General features: G+C 34.0%; 1 protein-coding gene and 1 long non-coding RNA gene across 4 annotated transcripts in view; one reads left to right on the top strand and one right to left on the bottom strand.

The window, feature by feature from the left end:
• Positions 1 to 17,367, bottom strand: part of LOC142340576 (uncharacterized) — a 200,557-nt gene extending 183,190 nt beyond the window's left edge. For 2 of the 3 annotated variants that reach the window (XM_075391243.1, XM_075391245.1), the window contains exon 1: positions 16,139 to 17,367. The gene's annotated coding sequence lies outside the window, so the exon portion shown is untranslated. The remainder of the gene's footprint in view (positions 1 to 16,138) is intronic. The other variant, XM_075391244.1, reaches the window with a different exon arrangement.
• Positions 5,885 to 9,262, top strand: LOC142341166 (uncharacterized). The gene is made up of 2 exons (XR_012759106.1): positions 5,885 to 6,146; positions 8,835 to 9,262. It is a non-coding gene; the product is annotated as an uncharacterized LOC142341166 (long non-coding RNA).
• Positions 17,368 to 18,216: the final 849 nt, after the last annotated feature.

Genomic DNA, 18,216 nt, shown 5'->3' with positions numbered 1-18,216 from the left:
AAACAAATGCGGTAAATTTTTGTAAGAGTTGGGGTGAAATGCAGTGAATTATTTTTTTCACTGCGCTCACCGCATTCACCGCATTTATTACATTAGTTTGCTACAAAAGTCGATGAGGTGAAATTTGGTAAGAAATGCAATGAATTTCGGCGTGAATTTTTGTAAGAAATGCGGTGTAATGCGATGTTATTTTTTTTCACCGCATTCACCGCAATCACCACATTTCTTACAAAAATTCACCGCATTCACGGCATTTCTTACAAAAATATACCAAAAAACTTTGACCCGGGCGAGAATCTTTTTTGATGCCTTTGAGTTAATTATGCCGTCCCTAACCAAGCTGACTCTTTTTTCACTGTTAGAATTATAGTGACAACTCCATATTTCCGTTATTGAGCACTTTTCTGACCTTTAATTTCCTGCATCGAGCTTCATTTGCGAATCTTAAATTTAATAAGTTACATTAACAAGGCACCGCTAGTATGATTGCAGCTAATAAAACTGTATTGCATGTTTATCAACCCGAGCACCAATAAAAAATTGTCAATCTCCATTTCATCAAGTTTGTATGCTATTGAGAAAAATTTTGTCTGATCAGTTAGCTTCTGTACCGTAGATCTTTCTTTTGAAACAAATTTCAAAAATTGATATCAGTTTACGAAAAAAGGGATCTTATTAGATTATTTTGAAGTCAAAATTGCAATATAAGCGGCACTCATAAGTGCTTTAAGCGCTGACCAAACTTGACATATCTGTCACAGTAAATATTGAAAGTTATCATATCTTTCGAAATGGAAAATCTGCGACTAAAAAATTGTTTTTATGTATGATCAGAGAGGCATAGTTTTGGCCGGTCACAAGTTATTTTTAGAGATTTCAAAACGCTGAAAACAATTGAATGGTGTAATGCTTTCCTTATCATAAGTGATTAGAGTAGTTGTTATAATAGCTCTGTGGTTTTTCCCCTCAAATTTTTCAGCAGCAGCCGGCGCTTTTCCAACATGTTTTCTGGAAAATCCTTTTATCCGGGCTTTTTGTTTTTGCTTACGCAACGCTTTTTTCCAAAATAATCAGTGTAGAATGTAGTAAAGTGACATGGGAGAGGGAGACTAAGTTAGATAATTTAGGTCAAGTTGATTAAGTTAAGTTAGGTATTTGAGTTTAGCTTTCTGTAATTGAAGGGTTACTGTTGCGGAGGCGCCAGAGAGGGGAGTTGAGTGATATATCTTGAACAAACAAAATAATGCACAAAAACATGTTGAGCTGTCAAATTATTTAGTTTACTTAGCAAAGTTGTTTTTGTGCATCAGGCCAAAATCGAAATGCGTGATTTAAGTTTAGAAGTAAACTAGAAAGCGAACATTTGAAGTGAACTAGATACTTTGAACAGAATTGGAATTTCAATTTGAAGTAAATAAAAAGAAAGTGCGATTTAGAATTTGCAAAATAATAGGCATTCCCAAACCTGTTGCCGTCAACTTATTAAGTTATGTTTATCATTGAAATCTAACAATTCTAATAAAAAGGAATTTATCAGTTTTCGAAATACCACCAAGCAGATCAAAATCGCACCCCCCATGGAGAGTTATATTCAGCGGACGTTTACCAAATTTTGATGACACCCAATGGTCCTCTCAGGCTGGTATACCTTTTGGGCCAATCCGACCACCCCACTCCGAGCTATTAACACCGGAAGTGGTGTGATTTGAAGGTTTTCAATATTTTGAATGGAAAAATGACTGTTTGAGTATGATGTAAAGCTAGTTAAGGATTGCAATGGGTATCAAGTCTAGAGTAATGTAGCAGATGATCATGGGAAGGGTTATGGAAGATGTGGGAGAAATTTATTAGCATTTTGGAATAAAAATAGGCAATTTTCACTGAAAATTGTTAGCTCTTAAGTTGAAATAGTAATTTCTCTAAAAGTTGAAGTCGGATTGACCTTAAAATTGGGGGATAGACTAATTTAAGTGCGAGGAATCCGATTTTCAGGTCAGATTTGACCCCTCACCAAACTGCACGGAACTAGCACACGCCGGTGCTGCGGAACGTAAAAATTGAATTGCTCGTGGAGTATTGGTAGTAGCCTTTTGATTATTGGAGGGTTAGTGTAACTTTTCAAGGGCTTTCGATTGGTGATATTTTAAACCCCAGATTCCGACCGGAAGTCGGTGCTTTGGGATAACCCGAGTGCCGAAAACCGGAAATTGGCCTTTTTGAGTTGCCGAATGAGTTTGAAATGGTTTTAATACGAAAACTTGAGACAGTTAGTGACAAAAAATACCCACCCCGGTCAATTTTGACGAACTCGGATTTTTCGGGTTTCGGCACCCACGACTCATTAAAAAATTTGCAATTGACTCGCAACGGCTGATCCCAAGGTCATGAAATTTGGCAGGCAAGTTGATGGCATCCTATAGTTAATAGAAAATTTTACCCGAAGACGTTTTGATCACTACTTCCTGAGATATTGAGTTCTGAAAATTGGGGTCATCCGGGAGGTCAATGAAAAGTGTGCGCAGTCATTGCTCGTTTTCTAGTGGGAGTTAGGCCATTAAATTTTGTGAGTAGGTGCAACTATGAGAAGATTTTCCGTGACAGTAATTAGTTTCATCAACTTGACCCCTCTTTTGGACGAATGACCCCTGATTGACCCCTAGAGGTTAAATTTTGGGCTTTTACGAATATTAGACTTTTCGGCGGTTGTTAACTGGTGAATTGCATAAAAAAGTTTCAAAATTGAAAATTATAATTGATCTTCGGTTTAGAGTTGAGTTTAGCTGTTTATTCACCACATGATTTTTGACAGGGATTGATTGCAGCTAGTTAATTTGGTAGCGGAAATAGAGGAGTGAGAACTTTTCGGAGCAACGCTCAAGCAAACACTTATTGACTTGTCAAGTGCAATTATGAGATAACGTGGACTGAACTTGTTTACATAAGGGTCCAAAGGTCGTGTACTTAAGATAAAGAGAAAATTGAACAATGGTTGGTAGCAATTGAATGACAGAGCATAATTTGATATTTGTTTGTTTTGCATAGCAAACAAAGCCCTCCTACAGAATGTATTAGATTTAAAGTTAAAGTTTCAATGTTTATTTAAGATATTAAGGTTTGTTTGCTTAAGATAAAAGCGTATTGGTTGAGTATAAGTTAAAGTGACACAGAGAAATTTTGGCAGAAAAGAGAGAGAGAGACTTTGGAGATTTTGGGAGAACTTCAGAAATTTGGATTCGCACAAGTGAGAAAAAGCAGTTGGTTTAGTTGGACTAAACTTTAAAAGATGGTGTGAAAGCAAGGAAGAGATTGAGATTGAGACTGAACTCTGGAAGTTTGTAATCGCAAGACCAGTTGGGATACTGTGAGCGTTTTAGATTTAGTTCATTTTGGAAGTGAACCACGTTTATTGCTTTTATTATATTAAATACTAATAAAAATTGCATTGAATTTGTCTTTTCCATTGATGTGCAAGTAATTGTCTTACCTTTGTTATCCATGTAAGTAGAATTGATATTACGAGCCCCATTGTGAATTAACTTATTTCAAGGCAATCTAATTTGCAACAGCATACAAGAGTGGAAGAGGGGAAATTGCAGAGTAACAAAGTAACGCTTGCTTCCCCGGGTTGAAGTTTCTTTGATTTCATACAAGGATCATATATGATTTCATACTGTCCATACTTGATTTCTTAGTACGATCCTTGTATGAAACCAAAGAAATCATATATGATCCTTGTATGATTACCAAGAAATCATATATGATCCTAGTACGAATACCGAGAATCATACATCTATTTTTTGAAAATCTTTAACCATTTGTTTTTTGTTTTTATTCGGTAGGGCATCACCAATATAATACCTCGGCATCACATTGTGATCCGCCAAAAGACCCCAACGTGCAATATCAATTGCAAGTTGGGCACAAAATAAAAGAGTAAGTCCAAACAGATAGCAAAACTTTTGACATAGTCTGAAGCCAGTTTATACATATAAATGTTCATTTATAAAAAAAATTAATCAAGAAAAAAAATTGCATATCACGTCAAATTTTTTTTTCTGAATACGTTTAAGCCACAAAGTTATTCTTTTAACGCACACAAAGAAACAAATGTGGACTGCAAATGCCATGTAATAATTTAATAAGTCTTCTGACTACATTATACAAGAATTTGTGGCACCAGTCAACGTATTATGTGTCATATATGACCTTGTATGATCCAAGAAATTTTTTCAACTTCAATGGAAAATCAAAATTATACAGTTTTTATTTTTTGAATTTTTTTTGTATGATCCCTATATGATTTCTAGGAAATCATATATAGTCCTTGTATGATTACCAAGAATTCATACAAATCATATATGACCTAGTATAATTACTAAGAATCATATATGACCTAGTACGAAATCAAAGAAAGTTGTATGATCGTTGACCCGGGTCACCAATTCAAAACCTTTGGTTTATTTTATTTGATCGATTTTCTGGGCGACAGAGTCCCCTCACTGTTGAGCCTAGCAGAAATTCAGAAGACGACAATCAGCAATTTTGGATGACAATTTGATCATGCAAGAAGCTTGGTTATCATGCAAGATTCGTTCAGCCCCAATTAATTAAACTAAGTAGGTTATAAAAGCGTGACTTTTTTTATTTTTACGCTCTTTTTTCCCAACATTGATTAGTTTTTACGCACTCTTTCTACATTTCAGCCGAAAAGTGTGTTAAAAGGGTCAGTTTTTCCACCATTTCACTCTTTTCCCCAATTTCTCAAGGTGTTAAAAGGCCTCCCACACACTTTTCGTTAGAGGCGAGGGGTGGATTAAGGGTGAATCGTCTGCCGGGTGGTAAAGGGGAGGGGGGTACGATATATGACAACTAAACTGCAGGATTCGGGAGAAACACGAAAAACGATACTGAAAATTCTTTTGTTATTTAGTTCATAAATATTATTTAGTGCAAAAAAAGCTATGAATAAAATTTAGTTCAAAAAACAATAATAACTATTGAGTTCACTTTGTGATCCAAAAATTACAATTCAGTTCTATGTTCATAAATTTGAACAGATCATAAACTTTTCATTGGTTTTATAATGCCTTGAAGAAACGTAACTCAGATTTCAAAAATTGTTCACAAAACTTAAAATGACAATCAAGCGTGAGCGTGTTCATATCTTTAAAACCGCACCAGCGCTACTGACCGAAATGGGGTTTAGCCGACAAGGACTAAAATCAGAAATTTAGACAACAGCTGAATTCTGATTGGTCAAAAATGTGATTTATATTACTAGTGCGCCCATACATTACAATCGGCATGAGGTCTGTTTGTAGACTTAAAACTCAGATGTTTGTCGGTTAATCCCACTGTCGGCCAGTTGAGCATTAACATATTAAAACGGATTAAATCACCGTATGAGGCGAGATACATCCGAAACTATTAGAAGCGTGCATTGGACGAAGCCAATGTACTGCTTGGTCGACGTATGATACAGCCGAAAGTAGAAATGATTTCAAAACAGTCCAAAATATTAATAGAGTTAAAGTACGTGTACACAAATAACACTCCATATACTTTTCTGCGGGAGGAATATAGCGGATTGCAACTTTGGATTTCATATTTTTATGTCAAGTCGCAGTTTAGATAAGATCTGGTCGAAAAATTGCTGGCTCAAATTCTGTTCAAGTACTGTTCCTACTTTTACAATAGGGGAAGCGATTGTTAAAAAGGTCCAAGATTTTTCTCAAGCAGAGGATAAGTTCCTACTAGTGGTTAACTATTACTGGATATAAACTTTATCATAACCATTCGATTAATTGGTACGATTAGTTCAGGCGTTCTTCAGGAGCACAAAAGCTGTCTTCATAACGCTTCGATATAGTTAACTTTAATTTGGGGTTAATTGATAATGTAGTTCTAGCTCTTTAAAGATTCCATTGCTGTAACTACAAAGACTGAATTTAATTTACAATTTAATTTTACTGAACTTATTCTAACTTGATTTGATTTTTCATTCACGTGAAACAAAAATGCATTTTTAAGTCACGTGACATACGTGATATAACTGAAGCGACAAAAATTTTTTCATTCAAAACAATTTTTCAACTATAAACAGTTGCTAATATTTGTAAAACAGACAAGCTGTGCTGACTTAAACGGTAAATCTTCAATTTTTCTATTCTGTAATTAATAAATACTATAAGATACTTTGCTCTCAAAAACTTAGTTTTTTGAGACCAAACTTTTTTTATCGTGTGATGAGTAAGAGAAAATGTTCATGTCATAGTTTTACATGGCGTGTTTTCAGATAAGAAAAACGTACTGATGTATTTATTACTGGTGCAAATTTTTTTTTTATGAAGTTTGCAGTTTTTTGGAGTTGTTTTGACCGGACGTTAAGTCTATAAGAATCCTGTGTTGATATATATCTATGTGAATTTTTGTAAAGTAAAATTTAAGCCGCGAAAAAATTTATTTTGCAAGATTAACTTTTTGAAAAAGATATTGAAACAAAGTTTTAAAACTGAGCTTCAATGCGCTTGATCGTTTCAGAATTACAATGATGTTTGGTCTACAAAATTGTGCAAATTACAACTTTGAGCTATTGGGAAATGAAGAGACTATTAAAATCAGAGTTTTTTTTTTAAAAAAATGAGGGCTAGTTTATTAACTTTTGGCTCTATGCTGATAATTATTGGCGAGAAAAAGTCAAATTATTAAATATTATTAAAATAAGTTAATGAAAGTGTCATAAACTACATCCTATATCGTGCTCCGAAGAGTTTTATTTCTAAGTAATAAAATTCTAAATAAAGGGGTGAAACTCTTCCTTGCATTTGCTGACCGACGAAATGTCTTCTGCAGTAATTGAAGCAGCAGCAGCATAATGAAAGAAGTATTTTGAGCACTCAACCTTCTTTTTTGTATTTTTATTCTTGCAAAATAATGTTAACAAGATTATTTTCTAACGCAAATCTTTCCAACTCCTACAAAATATTCTGTGTCGGCTAATGATGAGCAAAGGAAATTAATCTCCCGAAAATAGCAGGCACTGTGATTCAACTAGGAAGCTGATTCCTGCGTAATAAACCATTTCTTAATATTAACTTTTGGCTATAATAGTTTATTGGGTTGCGATGGTTTCATGTCACTTCTTACATGTTTCAAGGTCCTTTCTCACATAAATTTAGGAGGATTTTTTGCTTGTTTTTTGCAGCCGTTATTTAATTTCACGACTGCTCTTTCCGAGAGCGGGTCAATTTTTCAAAAACTCAGCGGGCCAATCGGGCAACTTTTTGGTGCCTAACAATGTGATTAATGACCAGTCAAAATGAACAAATTTTGATGAATTTTTCTTTTAGTATAATTTTTTTGTGATGATTTTTATCAAGACTTAGAAACTTTAGTTTAAAGAGTTGATTTACTCTAAGGAAAACGTACCTCATTTAAATGAAACTCTGCTGCTTGTGATCATATCAATTCTGATAAATTGAATATCGATGAGGTTCAAATTTCATTAGACTTCATTGTTTTTTATCAACCATCAATTGTTCTGAAAACCAAGTTCTCCCAATTAGAATCCTTTTATATCAACGAATTTTAATAAAACTCGATATCATCGAGTTCCCATGAACGTATTAAAATGGTAATGAATGTACCCATGTTACCAGCACTCAAAATAGAACTTAGTCTGGGATTCGGAACCAAGATTTTTTCACATGCTAATCAAGTATTGTACTTTTTAGCTATTTTAAAGTCTCTTTGTATATTTTTTGCATCGATATGTACAATAAATGCTTGCTAATTTTTGTATATTTTCAGTTTTTTATTTAAAATTTAACTTTTGAAATTTAAAATTTATAAAAATTGAATTTTATAAACTTAAAATATATAATTTTCTATTTAAAATTTTAATTATTGATTTCTTTGATCCGTGCTCGAAATCACATCAATTATCATGGTTCAACCCACGATGAGGGGCGCGCCGCAAGTCAGCCCTGATCATGGCGACTTGGGTTGCGCACGGGGGTAGAGCGCCACCACTCCACAGAGTCTGGCATCACTGTCTACGGTCTGGATCGTGTGATCAGGACCCCATCCAGAGTCTGCATGGTCTGATCAGAGTGCGTTTTGGGGTCTGGATAATTTTGTTGTATGGTCTGGATAATATGAACAGAGCTCTTTCCAGCGTCTGTACGGTTTGATCAAAAACCTTTCCAGAGTCTGGAAAGTCTGGTCAGAACCAAGAGTTCCGGCCAAAAAACGCCCTGGCCCCGAAAAAAGAAAGAAGATATAGTTAAACCCCTTTGGACTGTTTGTTAAATATCAAACCGTGATTTTACCCGATGAATATCAAAGACCACGCCAAAAACGAAGTTTTGATGATTGTTGCTGAGCTGAAGACATTTCTTAGTTTCATACTAGAATTTTTTACTGAAAAATTCAAAAACCATATCCATAAAATGACGTATATTTTTCTGAAAAAAATGTATTATACCAATGATTACTGCTTATTCAACAGTTAAAAGTATCAGTCAGGGTACCGCCAATGCGCGACCGAAGTGGGTCTGGCACCCTCAGTGCGCGACGGAAGTGGGTCTGGCACCCCAGTGCGCGACAAAGTCGATCTGGCATCACCATTGAACGACTCAAGTCGGTCTGGCATCCCCAGTGCGCGACTCAAGTCTGTCTGATCAGAGCCAATTTTGGTCCGGATAGATCAACTATCTTGTGCTATAAATTAAAACAATCAACTCCTTTGAGGCGGCTTTTTTATTTCCTATTTTGTGACACCCGCAAATTAAGAAATGAAAGCAATATTTTAACAGTTTGTCTTTATTTTTTAGAAAATGATGCGCCTATTCGTTTTGATTCTTGTCATTGCTGTCATCGCCCATGCTGACCTCATGAGAAGGCGAGAATATGAAAGGAGAGGCGATACACTGGATGAGCGGGCAATTGATAACCTGCGCAACGAACTGAACAGCCGGGCATTTTTGCCACTTGGGAGCATGTGCTTCACTAATGCGCAGTGTGATTTAACCAAAAATCAACAATGCTCGTGGTCGTGGAAATGTGAACAATATTAGGCAAATGAAGGGACCAGTCAAGACGTGAATAAAACTTGTCCCCTTTTACTCTCCGATATTCAGCCCAGCTCCGATATCCCTTTTTCTTATTTTGAAATAAATGATTGTGATAACATATCTTCTGTAAATGGATGTTATTAATCATAGCTTACGCATCCACATTTTCAATTCAATTTTATAGTTAATCTGTTTTTACTAGAGAATATATAATTAGCACAGTATTTTTTGTTCGCATGCTTGTGAATTTTTGCCCATGAAACCAATTTATGCTTTTATGACTCAAAAATTGGTGGTTTTGCATATATTATTAGTAGACTGTTCAGTTTTCAATTAAACACCCAGATAAAACAACAAAATATTTTTTAACCTTTAATAATTTCATCCGAAATCTTTTCACGAGATTTTTTCCCAAATCCTACAAATATCTAGCACAAGGAATTAAAATCAGGGTGAAAAGACAGAAGAATCAATTAGTCATGGTTAACTGGTATTTGATGAAACTAATAGGGTTGAAAAAAGGAATAAGTCATTACTGGTTAGCACCTTTACCAATTAAACTCGTTAATTTGTTCCATTTTTCATCTTTGATTCTAGAAAATGTATCTAAAGGTGTGTAAAGAGGGACCTTGGGATTTGGCGACAAAAGAAAAATCATATTGGTCATTATACATTATAATTTTTCTTTCTCGCAAAATTTGAGAAAATTAGTAACATTTTTTAACAGTAGAGGTGCTGCTCGGAACGTAATTTGAAATACCCCTAACAATCGAAAAAGATCTCTACCTGGAAATACATTTCAACAAAAGCCAAAAAAAGCTGACAAGGATTGCACTAATGAGGAGTGCCATATTGGTGATTCAATAAAAGCGCCAAATTTGAATAAAAAAATTGAATCAACATAAATAACAATTCGTATTAACAAATCTTAGGAATCAAACAAAAGTTATATAGGTACTTTTGAAAAGATAAACTTTTATACATGATTTTTCTATAAATTATCTAAAGTCTGCAGAACAATGGAAAATCTTTTTGTCTTTCAAAAATCTTTTTCATTACGATGCAGAGGTATAACCAAATCGTCACGGGCAAATATGCCCGATGCGTGTATCTCGTGTTCATTTTTACTTTGTTAATACATAGAAAATGGAACAATTTTGCAGAAAATAGCTACTTTAGCAGAAACCGGCAAAATAGAAGGGAAATTAGCAAAATTGTCCTAATCCTAGCAAAATTGTCCTAATCCTAGCCGCGAAATAAAAGTACAAAATTTATAACCTAATTTTCGCACGGCTTGTATCACGCATCTACTCCATTTATGTATCGATTTTTTGAACGCAATGTAGCTCAACTTTGCATATAATCCGCAATTAAGCCTAACTTAATTACTACTTATTTTATTAAGCCTATCTTATTACTACTAGTAATACTTTATTACTACTTTATTACTAATAGTACTTTTTTACTACTTATTACTACTTATTAGTACTATTTATTAAAATCGGCCAGTTCAACATTGATATACAAAGCCTTTGATCTGCGAGGGATGTTTCGGAAAAAAATCAGTTTCTGTGGTTGTATGTATTAAAAGCACTTTAAAGCTTTGAAAGCTTCAATTAAATCTTTATTAAAGTGATTATCAAGCTCAAATGCGCGCGAATAATAGATACCTAAAATGAGCGGAAACATGCTACAAGACTTGTAGCCTATTTTTCGTTCCGAATGTTTTTTTGCAAAATTGGCGGAACCCCTTTTGCGAAAAGTAAGATTCAAAGGATGTCTCTTAATTTCGTTCATTGTATGTATCAAACTTTCGAGCCAATTTTACTAAGGCGGAAATTTTGCGGTATACCTCTGCGTCGTAATGAACAAGTGATATGAGTCTATGGAATCTCTTGCCTGAAGAGTAACAGTTTGGCCTCCATTCATCTGTGTACAGTTGATTACCATCAGAATCTCGTCTTCCCCTTTTTTCAGTGTTAACTCATCCGGCCACTTTTGTAAAGTACAAGCTATTTGAACTGAGTATTATGCGCTGTTATATCAGCGATGCCGTTTGAAGGCTTGGGGAAAATGCAAAAAGTTTTTTCCCCTGCAAGCAAACATTTGGCTTTGCCTCAACCGTTCAGCTTCTGGTCTAAATCTGCATATTTAACTACCGAGCAATTTTTTTGGTTGCATCTGGGATGAAAAGTTGCACTGATTTTGACTTGAATTATGAGGAACGAATTAGAAGATTAGAACTTGCAAAAGTGCGGTTCGTTAATGTGCGTTCGAACATGATGTTCCGACCCGAGCTCATCTATATTTTTGACTTAATTGTCAGCCAAATAAAGAAATAACAAAAAAAGATGTTTGAGTTTTAAACAATCGTTACACAGCCTATCTACTAATTGAATTACATAATACCATGCCTTATTACAGCGCCAATGAGTTTTTACCTAAAAGAGACTATGAGACAAAAAAACAAAAAAATTAGCAAAAACAAAAACTTCACGGCGAAAACTGGATATCTAAACTTAAAAGCACATAGTAACAAAGTCAAAATGCAGTCAGATAAAACCTTAACTACTCAAAATTAATTTCTTCTATCTATACAGCGGATGAAAAAATTTTTCAATGGGTCTATGTTACAAGTCAACAAAAAGAACGATCAATTAGGCGATATTCAAAAATTAATAAACATTTTTTTAACCAAGAAATATTTTTTTTCAAAAGACTTAAAATACATTATTTTTTAACCAGTTAATCCTTGATAAATTACTAAAAAGTTACTACAAAACCGAAAGGCCGTCTTGTGTTTGGGTATTTTGAGCCTTAGAAACGAACTAAAGAAAACGTTAAATAATTAGAGACTATTTGCGAAAACACAAACTATTAAAATCATAAGCTATTATCCGAAAATTATGCATTTTAAGTTCAGTTCGCTTTTCTACTAATTCAGCTGTAGGAATCGTTATGAGAGATTAAATAACTTTTTTTGAGCCACATTTGTAAACCATTGGGATGTGTTACTACGCGATTGTTCTGAAAGGAGAGAAAAAAAAGCGCAAAATGTCCACTCATAAAACGTTTATAAAAACGCATATTGTTCAACAAACAAACATTGGTGACAATTAAAAACATCAAATATGTTTTTGTTGAATACAGGAAATTATATGTGACCTCTCATTGATGAAAATAAGTTGCAATTTGACGAAATGAACAACAAAAACTGAAAATAGTGAAAAATGTTAGAAAATATATATCATAAACTTTAAGACTAAAGGATATAAATTGACTAATTGATTCCGGTAACATCAATTAAATCCTCAATTACAAATTTAAGAGACTTTTCAGCAATTTTCCGCTACCTAAAGAACAAAAACAAGCAAAAAAAGCAATTTCAAAAACAAAAATTGAGCGAGAAACGTGTCGAAGGCATTAAAAAATGATTTTTTTACTAAAAACTTTTCTATGTTCAGTTAATAATTTAACAACAATGGGATTTTTATCTTATCAATATAATTTCGAAAAATCAAATATGAACAAAAACATTAGAACCACGAAATTGCTTGAGAAAACTCGTAGTATCAACGCCATTAATTGTATTAGCTTTCAACGGAATTCATTAACTACACTTAATTAGGTCTCCATGGGACAACAAGTTTGTTTGCCATTAAAATTTGGTCAATGAGACCTGACAACAAGTTATTGAAGATGAAAGCAACAACAAAGAAAGGTAACAACCAGAAACTCAGTGGAAAAGTGCCAGAAGATAGTGTCGAAGCAATTTAAATCATAGGTTCTTCTCTGAAAACTTTATATATGATCCGTTGAAAATCTTCCCTAAACCAATGGGAACTATCAGTATTAGGGCAATATGATAAGATCTCAAAAGAATCCAAAAGCAAGAAACACTGTCCGAAAATTTAAAAAAAAAACATGAAAACTTGTGGCATTGAAGTTTTTAACCTAATAGGTAGAAGATAAAACCACTAACCAGATTATTTTTGACTGCATTAGAAAAAAAAGGGATTCCAAAAGAACTGAAACTGGCTGACGTTTCTCGAAAAGTTTAGGGTTGGTTAATGTTCCCAACAAATTTGGAAAAACTATTTTTAAAGTGTTAACAGCTATTAAACTCAAAAGCTTTTAACGGAGGTCAATAACTACGCTCTGAAATAACATGATGACAAAAATAATAATAAAATTTATTACAGGTCGCATGTCAAGTGATTGGTATTGAAGAAAAGCACAAATGAACCTATCTAATGTCTTCAGTGAATTGCTTAATATTTTAATGGCTTCGATACCGGCTGTTTGTAAAAAATTTAAATTTTGAATTTTGTTAATTTTTTGTTATTTTTTTAGACCTTTAACATAATCTGAATAATAATTTTTAATGGCTTTCATTTGAGAAATAAATGAGTTTTTGTTGATAGATAATATTTTATGACTTTGAATTTAATTGTCATTAAAAAATAAAAATTTATGTTTTAAACTTTTCTCTTGTTGTTCTTTTTTGATACTTGCTAAGTAATCTCAGGTTTCAGAAATCACGTATCTGATTCTTAGTGTTTTCTTGCAAAATTTTATTGAATTTTTGTGATTCTCGTGTGTGAACTTGTCGTTTTATATTTTTAAAACACAACTTTTTGACAAGTCTCAATTTCCTCATATTGAAGTATGAATGAACATAAACTTATTGAAAATTTTATTTGATGACTATGTGTTTTCATTGCTTGAAATTATATGTTTTCAAAAAACATAGACGTACTTTTTAACTTTAATGTTTTTGTTGTTTTTTTTCTCCTCTGTTATTGAGTTTGATCAGGGAATGTTCCCATGTTTTTTTTTGGATAAAAAGCAAACTATGTTGTTTCTTTTACGCTTTCTTGACGCTATTTTGACTTTGTTGTTTAACATTTTTATTCCAAAAAGTGGACATTGTGGTTTGGATATACACGTTTTTTGTTAATAGTTGATCTTTTGTTTCTTTTGTCTCATAGTTTTAATAATGGCAGGTCTCCTTGTAACGGCTGCTCTTCTACCAAAGTTAAGGAAAACATTACACCGCCCAGTTCGTTTCAGCGGTTTCAAATCTGTCCAGATATTGTGTTTTTGCACTTAACTTTTGTGAACTGTATTATCCGCTTTTTTGTGGGTTACCGTTGCATTATTTGTTGCTCTATTAGTCCTGATAACTAATAGCTCAGTTTCAATAACAAACTTGTTTCTCTCAGAACAACAAATTAATTCAAATTGAAACAATCAAATTTTTGCACGAGTTTTGGTTAATAACTCCAGTTATAATTCGAAATTGCAAAATCCCCTATGTCCAGTTCTAGATAATTTTCCTAGCTACCAGTTAGGGAAAATAAATGGATTCTCCGATGTGTTAATAATTTCCGAGAGTTTTTTCCGATAATCAAACTTCACGAATGTAAGAATTTTTGCACATCGTGCTTTTCATTACATTCGATAGCTCAATAATGCAAATTATGAACTATGCTAGGCTTCGTAAAATTAGCAAGAGAAACTGACTCTATGCTTTGCACACAGTTTTTCATACTTAGAAAAATTGTTCCTTCAGAAAGAAAGATTGAGAATATCAAATTTAATTCCCTTTTCAATGAATCAAGGTTAAGCTAAACTGTACAATCTTTAATATGTAATTTACCGCTCAAAAAAGTGTGCTTCAATACGTATTGTATGTCAGTTTAATATAACCAAATTTAAGAGTTTTGTACTGATTTTTGGTAGTTTTTAAGCTCCTTTTATGCTGCTAGTCACGTGGGTTTACATGTCTAAACCGAAACGTTGATTGGTGGTAGATCAGAATGTTGACAAAATGTGAACGCTTTTCCATAACGTCACTTTTTCAGTGTATATTTGATGTCATTGGAAGTTTGTTAACCATATAGAAGTTTTCTCGAATATTCAGTATCAATAACAGGTTGATTCGCAATAGTAAACATTTGCTGGGTGTTGAGATAGTTCGAGTTTTAGTTTCACTTCATGTATGACAATTGCGTACTAAAAATAGCTACTGAATATAAGTTTGGAACAAATTGAAAAAATCCGTATGGCTTCAGTAGAATATAGCAGTAAAATTAGCTCTTCAAGCTATTGTAATTTCAATGCTTAAAATGACCTTGAAACGCTATTCATTTTGGTTTTTGAGTTAGCAAGCTCAGCCGCCACACTCCTTGGCCCACTACTTTGGTGTTTTTTTTTACCTTTCTTTGTTATTTCAGTTGGTAGTATTTTTTTATTCATACACCAATTATTTTTTTTATCAAAATGTGAGATTTTTTAATGGTTTTCTGTCTCTTGCTCATTTGGGGGACAATTAAGCCAACATTGTGGATAAGCGGGGTCGAAACATTATGTGCAATCGCTCATCACTGAGCCTCCTTGTTGGTTATGTACAATCAACTGGACGCTCAATGAAAATATTGCTAGTGCCAGTTAGAAGTTCCTTTTCGTGGAAAATTGATATATGCCTTGAATTAGGATACGATACAAAACAGAACGTCGCTTTTCATGATTTATCTGGTTAAGACAACTGTTAATTTATGTCATTTAAAAACTATTGGATAACTTTCCAAAGAGAGAAGCAATTTTTCCCCAAATGAAGAACTCTGCTATATTTGGGAAGAGAAAGGCCTCCAAATATTTTTCCAGGAATTTGGAGACTCGGAAAATTTAAATAATTAAATTCTGTTTTGAAATGTTGCTTTCAAACTCTTTTTCCTTTAAACTGCTCTCAAAGTTTTGTCAAACTGGTCAAATTTGTTGTGATGTGCTTGTGGTTAAAACGTAGAAAAAAATTTTCGAGTAGCGACTCGGGAAACCTTTTTTCGGAAAAATTTCATTTGGGGTTTCTTACAAAATTATTTGCTAGATGTAACTCTTTACTTTTACTTTTATTTTCTTTATTTTTCTTTTTAAAACACTCACTTTGGTAAACAATCAAAACCATGGATCATTCTAGTGACGAAAATATGAAATCACTAAGTAGATATAAATTCTGATGAACGCGATTAATAACTGAAGGCATATTAGTTAGTAATACTAACCGGGTTTATCTTACCAGACCAGGGTTGGTAGAATTGGGTTGTAATGGAGGCAGTAGAATAATGGTTAATTTGGGCGTGTTGACAACAGTCACAATTTATTTCAGACACGATTTGTTTCAGCTCCAATTAATTTTTAACGGATACTGCAGAATGCAATTTGAAGAGACGTTTTAGCTTAATGGAAGCGAGGAAAAGTAACAAAGATAGACGGATAGTTAGATGGAGAGATAGAATAGAGTTAAAATAAGAGAGAAAAAGAATAGGCAATGTCTAAACAAGATATATTACGGGAAATAAAAAAAACGGAACGCTTAATTTATAATCTCAGAGATAGTACACGTCTTGTTTCGTGGGGAATTGTGCATTAATAAAGGTTGCTGATGCTTGGGGGGAATTTAGTGGCACGTATGTTTATGGCGAAAATTTGTAACCCTTCTGCTGTTTTTGAGGTCTTGTTAATCTGTGATTAGGGAGGTTGCTATCTCTACATATACTCTCCTACGCTTTCCTTTCTTCAGCTTTGATTTTCAGTGCTTAGCTTGTATAATCAGAGGTCTATAATGTGTACAGACACACGCCGGTTCAGGGCGGTTGCTCAACACGGGCTAAATGGTCGAGATAAAGCGGGCGGAATATTCAAAGGGGAAATTTTGGTCAGGACTGCAGGATTTTTGCAATGCTACCGATGAAACCAGAGGGCTAAATTAAAGCATCACAGGACTCAAATGGGGGGAATATTTGCGTGCTTTGATTTTTTAGTCTTTTTGCTGTCCGATTGTGTGTATGAGCGTGACCAAAGGCCATTTAGACGTTCTTGACTTCATTAAATTTCTCTGAATTTAACTGGAAAATAAATTGAATTATTCTCAGATATCTCAAAGGTATTAGCCTTTTTCACGCTTTCAATGCCCGGGTAGCATCTTATCTGCCCACCAATTTTTACAAGGATTCAAATTTCAAAAATTGAGGAAATACTTGTCAACGCGATTTTAGACAGGCTGATGGGGAGCTAAAAAATAATAATACGGGCTAGTCGTCATCTTAATACAATTTGTTCAACTTTGGGGTTTGTTGGTTTATTCAATTGTATTGAATTATGCGGTGGGCAACTGTGCGTATAAGCTGTATATACTATCATCAGGTAAGTATTAGAAATCTATAAAATAGGAGCTTTTGAAAGAAAAAGAAAGATATGTATATAGTGTGTGACAATATATTACTCGAACTGAATTCTGTTCATCTTTTGTGATTTGTAATCTTTAAAGGCACCTGTTTTCCTCTTCTATATATCACCCCCCCCCTTCACTACTCTGATTTACCTTTCAAACTCCCTCCGGGGCTGCAATAGGCGCGACGCTTGTGGCAATTTTTAAAACTGTCTTATCGTAAAAGCTTTCCTACCATACATTCACTATACTCTCTTTACTTTTCACAATACTTCAACTGTTTCGAAGGATTTTCTGATAAAAGGTCTCCCTTTCCCCTTCCCAGGACCATAAAAGCCCTCTCTATATTGCGAGATGTTATCACTATTGCTTGCATTGGTTACTGAAGACGGCGGATAGACTTTTGAACCAGAACTAGAAAGCTGTCAACAAAGTATGTTTTCATTTCGGAAGGATAAATCTGAAAATTGAAGGCTAATAACGCAAATCCTGAACGTATGTCTAATAATTTCAATGCTAAACTGATTGTTTGTTTAGAGATTGACGCGAATGAACGCAAATGCACGCCAAATGTACACAAAACTGCGCCTGAATTTGAGCCAACATTTTTGTATATCCACGACTGTCAAAATTTTAAACTGAAATGTGATTTAGGGAATTCAAAATTTAGGTTTTCCATGATTTTTCCTCTGTCAATTTAGTACATGTAAACGGCTGCAGCCAGGTCTAACTATCTATATCAAATCAACCACTGATTATGGTATATTTGCATGGACAAAATCAAATTTCGGCAGCATAATTTGAAAATTTTAACTGATGGTAAACCATTATTTATTTTTGAACAGGAGCCCCCCCCCCCCGGATTCACAGCCAGAGGTAAATATATTGTTGAGCCAGAGCTATGGAGTTTGC

The sequence above is a fragment of the Convolutriloba macropyga genome, chromosome 6 (genome assembly GCF_964194025.1).
Source record: "Convolutriloba macropyga chromosome 6, txConMacr16.3, whole genome shotgun sequence".
NCBI lineage: Eukaryota > Metazoa > Xenacoelomorpha > Acoela > Convolutidae > Convolutriloba > Convolutriloba macropyga.
The sequence above is the reverse complement of the archived record's forward strand: the minus strand, read 5'-3'. Positions and strand labels throughout refer to the sequence as shown.